Genomic DNA, 12,040 nt, shown 5'->3' with positions numbered 1-12,040 from the left:
TTCCCACTGGAGCAGAGCGCACTCAGCTTGGGAAATGATGGTCCAGTGAGGCATTGCTGTGTTCAACACCAAAAAGGAGGCTTCTTGCTCTTCTTATGCCAGCATCACATGCTTCTTGCCACTTCCAAACTTCGATAGACTCTGGAACAGTACCCATGGATTGGCAGGTAGCTAATGTTACCCCACTGTTCAAAAAGGGTGGTAGAGAGAAAACGGGGAATTACAGATCGGTAAGCCTGACATCGGTCGTGGGGAAAATGCTCGAGTCCATTATAAAAGGTGTAATAGCAGAGCACTTGGAAAAAAGTGACCGGATCGGACAAAGTCAACATGGCTTTACAAAAAGTAAATGGTGCTTGACTAATCTACTGGAATTTTTTGAGGATGTAACTGGTAAAATAGATAAGGGAGAACCAGTGGATGTGGTGTATTTGGAATTTCAAAAGGCTATCGATAAGGTCCCACATAAGAGATTAGCGTGCAAAATTAAGGCACATGGGATTGGGGGCAAGGTATTGACTTGGATAGAGAACTGGTTGGCAGACAGAAAGCAAAGAGTTGGAATAAACGGCTCTTTTTCTGAGTGGCAGGCAGTGACTAGTGGGGTACCGCAGGGATCGGTCCTTGGATCCAGCTATTCACAATATATATAAATGATCTGGACGAGGGAACTAGATGTAATATCTCCAAGTTTGCAGATGACACAAAGCTGGGTGGGCGTGTGTGCTGTGAGGAGGATGCCGAGAAACTACAGGATGATTTGGACAGGTTGGGTGATTGGGCAGAAGCATGGCAGATGCAATATAACGTGGATAAATGTGAGGTTATCCTCTTTGTTGTCAAAAACAGGAAGGCAGATTATTATCTAAATGGCAACAGATTGGGAGAAGGGGAAGTGCAACGAGACCTGGGCGTCCTTGTGCATCAGTCGCTGAAAGTAAGCATGCAGGTGCAGCAGGCGGTTAAGAAGGCAAATGGTATGTTGGCCTTCGCAGCAAGAGGGTTTGAGTACAGGAACAAGGATGTCTTGCTGCAGTTGTACAGGGCCTTGGTGAGGCCACATCTTGAGTATTGTGTGCAGTTTTGGTCGCCTTATCTGAGGAAGGATGTGCTTGCCATGGAAGGAGTGCAGCGAAGATTCACCAGGCTGATACCTGGGATGGCAAGAATGACGTATGAGGAGAGATTGGGTCGATTGGGCTTGTACTTGCTGGAGTTTAGAAGAATGAGAGGGAATCTCATCAAAACTTATAAAATTCTAACAGGACTAGACAGACTAGATGCTGGAAGGATGTTCCCGATGGTCGGGGAGTCCAGAACCAGGGGTCACAGTCTAAGGATAAGGGGTAAGCCATTTAGGACAGAGAGGAGGAGGAATTTCTTCACCCAGAGAGTGGTGAACCTGTGGAATTCTCTGCCAAAGAAGGCAGTAGAGGCCAATTCATTAAATATGTTCAAGAAGGAGTTGGATATATTTCTTAAGGCTAAAGGGATCAAGGGATATGGAGAGAAGGCAGGAACAGGGTACTGAATTTGGATGATCAGCCATGATCTCATTGAATGGCGGAGCAGGCTCGAGGGATAAGTGGTTGGCCATTTAAAACTGAGATGAGGAGGAACTTCTTCACTCAGAGGCTTGTGAATCTTTGGAATTCTCTATCCCAAAGGGCTGTGAATGCTGAATTGTTGGTTATATTCAAGGCTGAGGTAGATTTTTGGATTCTAGTGGAAGCAAGGGATATGGGGATCGGGCGGGAAGTGGAGTTGAGGTCGAAGATCAGCCATGATGGTATTGAATGGCAGAGCAGGCTCAAGGGGCCGTATGGCCTACTCCTGCTCCTAATTCTTATGTTCTTATGTTAAGATTTCAATGCGATAACAGTTTCAGATGTACGTTGCCGTTTGCATTTGTATGACTGTGCATGATAAGCATTCAAATGGCTGGAAGGTTGGACAACAGTAAGAGTAATAGTAATGAGAAAACAAATTATGGCAAGCGTTCTTGGGGCAGCTACTTGACATAGAAAGAATGATTCCATGATCCAAACCTTTCCCTGGGGAGCTGCCCTCATGGAAAGCAGATCTCATTGTGGATGGGTAGCCCATTTTCTGTCCATTAAAATGAATCCTTGCAACCACTAAAACCACTTATTTACACTTCTGCAGCATCAGCCGCCACTGCCCCTAACTCATCTCCACTTCTGTTGAAATGCTATCCACAACCTCCGTCACCTCCAGACCCAATTATTCTAGTGCTCTCCTTAGCAGACTCCAGCATTCAACCCTTTGCAAATCACAACTTATCCAACAAACTACTACCCTCAACCAGCCTCATTCCCCTAATACTCACATGTTTAACTATTCATTTATACACTATCAGCCTACACGTCAATTAAAAACATTCTTGCACTCATCTTCAAATCCCTCTATGACCTCACTCCTTCCTATCTCTACAACCTCAATCAGCTCGGTGTTCCTTTATATGCCCCCTGCTCTTCCGTTCCTGCATCCCCCCTCCCCCCCATCCTTTGTCCCACTTTCGACTGCAGACCCTTCAGCCATTTCAGCCCTGCATTCTGCAACATTCATTCTAAGCTCCTCTGCGTTCCTACCTCCTTCAAAAAAACTGCTCAAAACTGCCCTCTTCAATCTTGCTTTTGACCACCACCTTTAATCCTTCTTCCTCCATTTATCGCCTCTGTGAAGTGGTTTGGGACATTTTATTACATTAAAAGTGCTATATAAGTGTAAGTTGTCATTTAACTCACACCCATATATCTGTTATTTTTCAAAAATATATGGGCCTGGAGTTTCCTCCTTGGGTGTAACCCGGAATTTGGAGCCGAAAATACGCCCAATGTTGCGCCCATTTTGTGATGTTAAGTTACACCCAAGTAACCTCCCAATCGCATTAGAATACACCCGAACTTAAAATGGGCGTAAAAAAGGAAACGGCGAATCCACACGATATATTTCTACTTTGAGTTGTTTTTTATTCGTTCATGGGAGGTGGGCGTCGCTGGCAAGGCCAGCATTTATTGCCCATCCCTAATTGCCCTTGAGAAGGTGGTGGTGAGCTGCCTTCTTGAACCGCTGCAGTCCGTGAGACCTAAAATTCAAGTTCACCTCATTTAACTATCATTCATGTACACTAGACAGACATGTTTAAGAACCCGCAATTGGGGAAGACTTTCAATTTTTAACGTGGCTTTTCTCATGCCGTTAAAATGCATTAAAAGAAACAGAAAATAGAGAGCAGGTCTTCAGTGAGGATAACTAAAAAATAAAAATCCAAAAATTGCAATTGAAGGGCCAGAAAAAAACAGCCTGAAAATCTGGTGGTAATGTTGGGAGACCCGTCCCATTCCCCCCAAACAAGTGCAAATGGAGGATACTCATATTTGAGAGTCGGAGGGGTGCAGCCAGTTTTGTGGGTGGAGATTCATTCAGATGTATTGTATTCAGGTGTATTTTAGTTACGCCCAAAATTCCCCGACCTTTTAAGCCACGTAATTTGTCTGTGCCCAGATTACGGGTGTATTTGGGTGCAAATGTGGAGGATTATGGGGATGGTTTTATTCCAATTAAGATCTACTTTTTGTAAATGACGAATGTCATGGCAGAGCCCGATGACCAGTACACTCAGTGTTATTGCTTCACAATCATTTCCACACTGAAGGATTAAAGACTGATATGTAATCACTGTATGTTTATGGAATGATAATCAACCATTATCTGGGAGTAATACAATGCATGTAGATTATAAATAATTTACTATCCTTTGCAGACTCAGCAAATTAAAATTTAAGAGACATTTCAGAACAAATAACTTCCTGGTAATCTTATCCAATTTTGAGTAAAATTAAAAGAAATATCCGCTTGCCAAAATGCATGGTTTAAAAGCAAAATCAATCTCTTTCTATAGTTACAAGCAATTTTCTGTTTTGCTTAGGAAATGGCCATTTTATGAGTGTTTAGTCTGTGATTTTACCAATGAGGATATGGTTCAGTTACTTATAATCATTCACTCTCCATTCACTACATATGCACTACTATTTTATAAAATGAGTCTGGCCAAAAACTATGTTGGTGTTTTGCCACTCTCCAGCCATAACTCATGGGTGGGGGAGAGAGGTGGTGGGGCCATATTTGGAATATTGTTTTCAGTGCGAGTCTCTGTATTAATGGAAAAATGTAGAATTATTGGTCTTTGAGGCTGATTATTGAACTTAGAGGGCTGAGTTATCAGGAAAGAGCCTCTTCTCTGGGGCATCACTCTCTGGAGAAGAGGAGGATCAGGGAGGACTCGATAAGATGTCTAAGATTTTCATGGGCATGATGAATTTGGATCCAGGGAAGTTCTTTTGTGATCAAGAGCTAGCTTGACACAATGGCCCAGATTTTGTGGTGGTATTGACGGCGAACTGTCAGCGTCAGTCATTCCCTGCTCCACCAAAGGCTGTGCTGTGGAACTCCCCAGAGCCAGCAATCAGTGAAATCAGTTGAACTGATGAAAATGTAAGCTTTTCTGCTGTAACATTGCTGTTAAACACCCCAGAAAAAGTTAAGCCTTACTGGAATAGGTGTAACTGGGGTTTTAATGGCGTATTGAATGCTGGACAACCATTCTGGCCCTGAAAAACAAATTTTATATTTGTAGAATGTCAAATTTCTCCATTATGATAGAAAATTGCTAGATATTTAAAATAATAAAAATATATATTTCTTAAGTTTGTTTATGATATTTCAGCTTCTACCTTAGCCCCATGCGTATGTCCCAATCTTCATTTTACTCTCTGTAAAAAAATTTAAAAAGTGATTTGAATCAGTGCTTTTTATTTCCTGGTTTGCTGCCTGTGAGAATTCTTCAATGTGATTGGCTGCTTAGACGGCTTGCTGACATCAATGGTGCTCGATGCTAGGGATCCCCTTTTGACAGTGCTACAATCAATTTAACGTTGAGAAAGCTTAAGTTTTTGCCACAGAGATCACAAGACCTTTGTGGGCAGCTTTCTTCTATGTCAGCGGCGATCACTGTTGCTTTGCCACTGACCGCAAATTCTGGGCCAACATAAAGTTAAGGATGTTAGAAGAAAACAGAATTTTAGGCAACAGCTTTTTAGCAAGAAGATAATACCAGTGGAGGGTGGGGAGAATTGTGTAACAGAAAGCTGTGACAAGTTTTTAAAAAAATGACTGGATGAATTCCTATTAGGAAAGGAAATACAGGGCTGTTAATCCCAGAATCAAAAAGCTCCCTATACTGATGCATGCGTGACACACCTTGTATCCTTCATGGAAACTTTGAAATGTTATTCACTTATATGTAAACTGTAGCCTACTAATGCTCCCAACAACTGTATTTTCATGCTGCATACCCATGGTCAAGGGCACAGACATGGACAAACCTCTAAAAATGTTGACATGGCTCCCAAAATGCTGACATCTCAGTGTGATCCCTGCACTGGTGGCTGGGATTGCTGCCTCTTGAGCGGAGAAGACGAGAGGGACAAGTTAGGTGCATTTGCTACCGGACTCAGCAATGAATGGCCAGGGGAATGGATAGGTTGGAGAGGGGAGGAGGCAGAAAACAAGCTGAAAATTGAGAAAATGATATTCTTTCCTGTTCATGTAAATCTGACCATTGATGAAGGGAGCCTGCAGAGCCATGTCAATGCCATCCTTGAACCTTGGAGGTTCCTGCCATTTAATAATATTGCAGTGCTTTGTTGTCACAGTTATGCCACATGCTGCAGATAGACCTACAACCCATCTCCACCATATGCACGGCTGTCTGTTTCATTATGGGCTATTTTCTGCAAGAAGTGTGCGTAACTGGTAATTGGCTACAATAGTCTCCAACTCTTTTTACCTTACTTACTCTTAGGGTTGGATTTTGCCGGCGCTCAGAGGCCGGGTTTGGAGGCGGTTCTGTTGTCAAAATAGCAAAGATTGATAGTGGGTAGGAAACCCGTTGTTTACTCGCCTCCACGCGAGTCTCCCAGGTGTCGGGTCTGTCTGCACAGAACTGACCCAACACCAAGCGGCAGGGGAGACAATTTAGATCATTAAATGGCTTGATAACAGCTAATTTAATGCTATGTTGGGGCTACCTTGCAATTTTACGTGCTCCCCCACAGGTTACCCGCTGCTCGGGGAACACGCCAGCTCAACCTGTCGTGAGTTGAGTCTGCTCTGATGTATCTGATAAGCTGACAGCTGCAGAAGTGGTGTAAAGGATGCCATGTTGTAGATGTTCAGTTTCAGACCTCAGAAACTGTTGGTTGTTGAGATTTCTTTAGCTTGTAAGTGTTTAGAGCCAACTGTATAATCAGTGCCACCTCATTGGAACAACCTCTCTCACCATTGATAGATTGCTTCTGTCATCTCACCTGCAGCTGCCATCTATTGCAGCAACATCGGTGCCCTTGAAAAAATCTCACCTTGCTCCTCTGAACCCCACCATGATCAGCCCCAACACCAACATTACCAGGCACACCAACATCAACAACATCAGCAACCTTCTCTGCCATTACCTGATGCTGCACAGGACACTGGGCATCAGCACCTGACAATATTGCTGCCCGGGAGGCCAGCAATGGCATCACCATGGCCAGATTTACTTCACTTAACGCTGTAAACCCTGGCTGCCACATGATGCGCCAGGTTGACACCAGCACCGTAAAGAACCCCTTTAATGTTCAAGCCATTCCATTCACACTCATCACTATAGCAGGGATATCGTTATGTCTCAACATTCACTGGAACTCATTATACACTTCTCAAGGTGCGCACAGATCTGTCCAATAAGGTGAACTGTTGAAAATATAGATTTCACTGTATGACAACACATTACCAGAAACTTCACATGAACATTGGCTAAACTTCTCAAGTGCCTACTCTTGTGTGTTGTTAGTTGGTATTCTTGCAGTAGGATGAGGGTGAGTGTGAGGGGTGGCTAGTGAGATGAGGAAGTGATAATGTAGATAGAGAGGGATGGGTGGAGGTGCAAGGTAAGTTGGTGTGAGTAAGGATTTGCAGGAGTAGGGTAGGGAAGGTAGAGTGATGGGGATGCGATGAGTGGCACAGCAGGGTGAGTTTGAGTGTGGCTTTGCAGTAACGTTTCGTGATCTACTGAGATCATTGAAAGGTTTGCGCCACTGCAGCCAGGTCCTCCTAACGACATCCCTGCTTGTGCCCTCCTGTGAATGTGCAACCAGGCTGTGTTGGTTTCCTGGGGAGGTCTCTTCCACCCATGGCAAGGGAAGAGAATCTCCCTGCGTGCTATGACTCCCTCATAAGCATATGGAGGGAGTCATGCGTGAGCCTGGGTGCAGACATGCACCTTTGTGCAGTGCTTGTCAGTGTTTTCAGCACCTCAATGTTGCAGAACGCTGACAGCACAACTGTCAAAATTAATGTGGCCGCGGTCCCTTTAAGGAAACTGGCTGATGATGCGTCATCAAATGATGTCATCAGACTCGCTTCTTGTTAATTGGCTGGGAACCCCGCAGGGTGGGCTTAACAAGGCCAATCTATGAAAAATCCTTTTGAGAGAGTGGCTGCAGACGTGAGCGGGACCGGAACCTGCTATCTAGCTGTCCTGCCGCCATCCCACCTCCGCAGGGAAAATCCAGCCCTTAGTATTCAAAATTTAGAAAGAAATAAGGGAGCATGACCATGGGCGGTGAGGCTTCGAAACCAAAGCATGATATGATGTGAGTGAAAGTTAAGTGGAAGGTTCCATGTGAGAGACATACTAGAGCACGGGCCAAGATGTGCAGTGACTGAACTGTGTGAGGTCAGTGAGTGAAGCTTGCTCTCTGAAGGTATCACCAAGCAACCATGGCATTTACAATGCTGAGATGATTGAACTGTAGGGAAATGCTTGAGGTTATAGAGGTGCCATTCACTGCCAATGCCACCTCCTTCCACATTACACAGGCAGCTGAATTTTCAGTTTTCTTGCAACCCACCCCAAGTGTGGCATTCCTCCTTTGCCTTAACTCACTCAAGACTACCTCCACATCACTTTCGGTGAAATTTGCTGTCCTCCTTTTCGCTCCTTTCGCTGGTGCCATTTCTAATTCCTTTCCATTCTGCTGATCCTTTTAAATGGGTGCCTGATTTGAAATCCTGCTGTGGCCTTTAGACTCTGGCTTCCTCTGTACCCCCTCCCCCCACCACCCCATAAATCTTCCAGGCCACCAAAAGCATAAGTTACCAATTGCTGGCATGTCTCGCATCCTTGTCCCACCCAGCATTATATAAAAGAGCTGATCCTGGAATTTCTGATGGGGTCAGCACCAGATGCTTTGGATGCATGGAAGTCCCACCTCACTACACTTCTGGGGCCTGGTCACTGAGTACAGCATCATCTCCTTGTATTAACAGAAAATAACCCTTTTCTATCTGTTCTGTTTAGTGCTCTCTAGTGCTAGTGCTGTGGTGGGCTGTCATTTGAGTGGTTTGACACAGACACAACCCTACATTTTGCTAATATCCCTTACCTGTTTGACATTTCCCAGCCTTTGAGAATTAAGATTACTGGTTTCAAAATTAAATCAGCACATTGCCCCAAAGCTGGAAGTAAAGAATAGCCTAGAAATTACTATTAGCGATATCAATGTACGAATGTTTAACATGTTTGTATGACATTCCTGCTCTGCTAACTTAACTGAAGCGTGTAACTCTTTAAACTAAACTGGTTAACGCCTCTGTTAAAATAGTGTGCAAAAGAATGTCCTACACGCTGACGTGACAAACAATAATTCATGGCTGGAAAGGTGTGGAGAGCATGCTTGTGAGCATTCCTAACATCACCTCATATGCTGCATTTCAACTTAGATCATATGTTGCAGGGTGGGTAATAAAAGTAAACATAGGGACACTGAAGAAACACATGTGAGCGCTGAGTTCACAAAAGATAAAACAAACTGCACAGAGTAAATGTTTGCAGATTATTGTTTGTTTGTAGATCAACAAATGATGCTCAGGGCACTCATAGGGTAGTGACTATTGACCTCAGTGGGGCTGATTTTCCTCTTCATTGTGTCCCAGAGGCAGCTATTTCTGGGGTGCAATTCAGAGGAAAAAAGCGGCAGAGATCCATTAAGCTGGGTCTCTGTCCCACTTTTGTTTAAGGTGCTTATTTACATGGGAGTAACATCAAAATGCTTCCCACATCATTTTCCTGGGTATCTTCCCGACAGAAACACACAAAACAGAAGATCACCAATGAAAATGGGCCTCGGAGGTCCTGGTCAGAAAGGGACTGCTGGCAATCTCCAAACAGATCAGCCTTTATGATTTTCATTTGGAAAGAAGAAGCAGCGGGGTTGTTCTTGACAGCAGACTTGAAGGGCCTGAAACTGGACATCAATGCTGCTGCACATCTGAGTTAAAGCCAAGGCATGCAAATTAATTGAACCTGGAAATTTATCCAGGTTCAGCTGTACTCCAGCACGATAGCAAAATACTGCAGATGTTGGAAATCCGAAATAACAACAGAAAATGCTGGAAAAACTCAGCAAGTCAGGCAACATCCGTGGAGAGAAATTTGAGTTGACGTTTCGGGTTTGACCCTTCTTCAAAACTGGAGAGAAAAGGAACTAGATCGAAGGCAGGGCTGCGATCGGACAAAAGAATAAAAGAACCAAAAGAAGTAAGAGAGATTAGAAGCTAGACGAGATGGTAATAGGCTGTGATTAGGTGTAAAGTGTACTGGCAGGGCAAAAGATAGCTGCCAGGTGTGAGAGAGAAACAAAAGGAAAGGGGGGGGGGGGGAAAGGAAAGGAGTGGAAAAGTATAGGTGAAAATGAAATAGGGGCCGAGGTTATGATCTGAAATTGTTGAACTCGATATTGAGACCGGAAGGCTGCAGAGTGCCTAATCGGAAGATGAGGTGCTGTTCCTCGAGTTTACGTTGAGCTTCCGTGGAACAGTACAAGAGGCCAAGGACGGTGAGGTCCGAGTGGGAATGGAGCGGTGAATTGAAATGACAGGCGACCGGAAGCTCGGGGTCACCCTTACGGACTGAACGGAGGTGTTCCGCAAAGCGGTCACCCAATCTGCGTTTGGTCTCCCCAATGTAGAGGAGACCGCATCGTGAGCAGCGAATACAGTATACTAGATTGCGAGAAGTACAAGTAAATCGCTGTTTCACCTGGAAGGGGTGTTTGGGGCCCTGGACAGTGGGGAGGGGGGAGGTATAGGGGCAGGTGTTACATCTCCTCCGCTTGCACGGGAAGGTGCCAGGTGAAGGGGAAGGGCTGTTTGGGGTGATAGAGGAGTGGACTAGGGTGTCTCGGAGAGAGCGGTCCCTGCGGAATGCTGAAAGGGGAGGGGAGGGGAAGATACGTTTGGTGGTGGGATCACTTTGGAGGTAGCGGAAATGCCGGAGGATGATCCGTTGAATGTGGAGGCTGGTGGGGTGAAAGGTGAGGACAAGGGGAACCCTATCGTGGTTCCGGGAGGGAGGGGCAGGGGTGAGGGCAGAGGCGCGGGAGATAGAACTGACACGGTCGAGGGCAGTGTCAACCACGGTAGAGGGGAATCCTCGGTTGCGGAAAAAGGAAGACATGTCTGAAGCACTGGTGTGGAAGGTGGCATCGTCGGAGCAGATACGGCGGAGGCGGAGAAACTGGGAGAATGGAATAGAGTCCTTACAGGAAGCGGGGTGGGAGGAAGTGTAGTCCAGGTAGCTGTGGGAGTCAGTGGGCTTGTAGTAAATATTGGTCGATAACCTATCCCCAGAGATGGAGACGGAGAAGTCGAGGAAGGGAAGGGAAGAGTCAGAGATGGACCATGTGAAGGTGAGGGAAGGGTGGAAATTGGAGGCAAAGTGAATGAAATTGTCAAGTTCGGGGCGAGAGCAGGAAACGGCACCGATACAGTCATCAATGTATCGGAAAAAGAGGTGAGGGAGGGGACCCGAGTAGGACTGGAACAAAGATTGTTCCACATAGCCCACGAAAAGGCAGGCATAGCTAGGACCCATGCGGGTACCCATGGCAACACCTTTGATTTGGAGGAAATGAGTGGAGTTAAAGGAGAAGTTGTTCAATGTGAGAACAAGTTCAGCCAGGCGGAGGAGGGTCGTGGTGGATGGGGACTGGTCGGGCCTCTGTTCGAGGAAGAAGCGGAGTGCCCTCAGGCCATCCGGGTGGGGGATGGAGGTGTAGAGGGATTGTACGTCCATGGTGAAAAGGAAGCGGTTGGGGCCAGGAAACTGGAAACTGTTAAAGTGGCGGAGGGCGTCCGAAGAGTCGCGGATGTAGGTGGGAAGAGACTGGACAAGGGGATTAGGCACTCTGCAGCCTTCCGGTCTCAATATCGAGTTCAACAATTTCAGATCATAACCTCGGCCCCTATTTCATTTTCACCTATATTTTTCCACTCCTTTCCTTTCCCCCCCCCTTTCCTTTTGTTTCTCTCTCACACCTGGCAGCTATCTTTTGCCCTGCCAGTACACTTTACACCTAATCACAGCCTATTACCATCTCGTCTAGCTTCTAATCTCTCTTACTTCTTTTGGTTCTTTTATTCTTTTGTCTGATCGCAGCCCTGCCTTCGATCTAGTTCCTTTTCTCTCCAGTTTTGAAGAAGGGTCAAACCCGAAACGTCAACTCAAATTTCTCTCCACGGATGTTGCCTGACTTGCTGAGTTTTTCCAGCATTTTCTGTTGTTATTTCAGCTGTACTCCAGTTGGATGCAATGCAGCTCTGCACTGACCAACTTATGCTGGATTGGTTGGGAGAAGAATTATCAGCTTGGCTTCTCACTTCTGATTGCTATCCTGTGCCTCACATTGAAAAATGTGTGTGGACGTTGGGTGAAGACAGGATCAGGCTCAGATGTGATGCCCTAAGTTGTTATGTCTGAATAGGCACTCAAACTGGTGTGGGGATAACTAGCTGCTTTTATTTCCAGACCCTCCAGCATCTTCCATCAAAGAATAATAAAAGCAATACAAGATAGCCTAAGTGGGAGGCGCCAGTGTGTTTCCTGCTAGAGCAACCCAGCGAGGAAGCAGATCGG

This window comes from Somniosus microcephalus, chromosome 5 (genome assembly GCF_052327205.1).
Source record: "Somniosus microcephalus isolate GS21.2 chromosome 5, FLI_Smic_1.0, whole genome shotgun sequence".
Taxonomy (NCBI): Eukaryota; Metazoa; Chordata; class Chondrichthyes; order Squaliformes; family Somniosidae; genus Somniosus; species Somniosus microcephalus.
This window is presented reverse-complemented; position numbering follows the sequence as displayed.